Source organism: Arachis hypogaea, chromosome 13 (assembly GCF_003086295.3).
Source record: "Arachis hypogaea cultivar Tifrunner chromosome 13, arahy.Tifrunner.gnm2.J5K5, whole genome shotgun sequence".
Taxonomy (NCBI): Eukaryota; Viridiplantae; Streptophyta; class Magnoliopsida; order Fabales; family Fabaceae; genus Arachis; species Arachis hypogaea.
This window is the reverse complement of record NC_092048.1, coordinates 105,788,643-105,789,419: the sequence shown is the minus strand read 5'-3', so window position 1 is coordinate 105,789,419 and position 777 is coordinate 105,788,643. Positions and strand designations below refer to the sequence as shown.

At 40.8% G+C, this 777-nt stretch overlaps 1 non-coding gene across 1 annotated transcript; it reads right to left on the bottom strand.

Moving 5' to 3' along the window:
- Positions 1 to 211: 211 nt before the first annotated feature.
- LOC112739099 (small nucleolar RNA R71) lies at positions 212 to 319 on the bottom strand. The gene has a single exon (XR_003170039.1). It is a non-coding gene; the product is annotated as a small nucleolar RNA R71 (small nucleolar RNA).
- Between the last annotated feature and the right edge of the window lie 458 nt (positions 320 to 777).

The window sequence follows — 777 nt, the reverse complement described above, 5'->3', positions numbered from 1 at the left end:
TTTACAGTTCTTAACTGAATTCTTGCAGATATGTGATACTGTTAAGACTAATGGAGTAAATCCTGAAGTCTACAGGCTCATGCTTTTCCCTTTTGCTGTAAGAGACAGAGCTAGATTATGGTTGGATTCTCAACCCAAAGACAGCCTGAACTCTTGGGATAAGCTGGTCACGGCTTTCTTAGCCAAGTACTTTCCTCCTCAAAAGCTGAGCAAGCTTAGAACTGATGTTCAAACCTTCAGACAGAAAGAAGGTGAATCTCTCTATGAAGCTTGGGAAAGATACAAACAGTTGACCAAAAAGTGTCCTTCTGACATGCTTTCAGAATGGACCATCCTGGATATATTCTATGATGGTTTATCTGAGCTATCAAAGATGTCACTGGACACCTCTGCAGGTGGATCCATTCACCTAAAGAAAACGCCTGCAGAATCTCAAGAACTCATTGACATGGTTGCTAATAACCAGTTCATGTACACTTCTGAAAGGAATCCTGTGAGTAATGGGACGCCTATGAAGAAGGGAGTTCTTGAGGTTGATACTCTGAATGCCATATTGGCTCAGAATAAAATATTGACTCAGCAAGTCAATATGATCTCTCAGAGTCTGCATGGAATGCAAGCTGCATCCAACAGTACTCAAGAGGCATCTTCTGAAGAAGAAGCCTATGATCCTGAGAACCTTGCAATAGCAGAGGTAAATTACTTAGGTGAACCTTATGGAAACACCTATAACTCAACATGGAGAAATCATCCAAATTTCTCATGGAAGGATCAAAA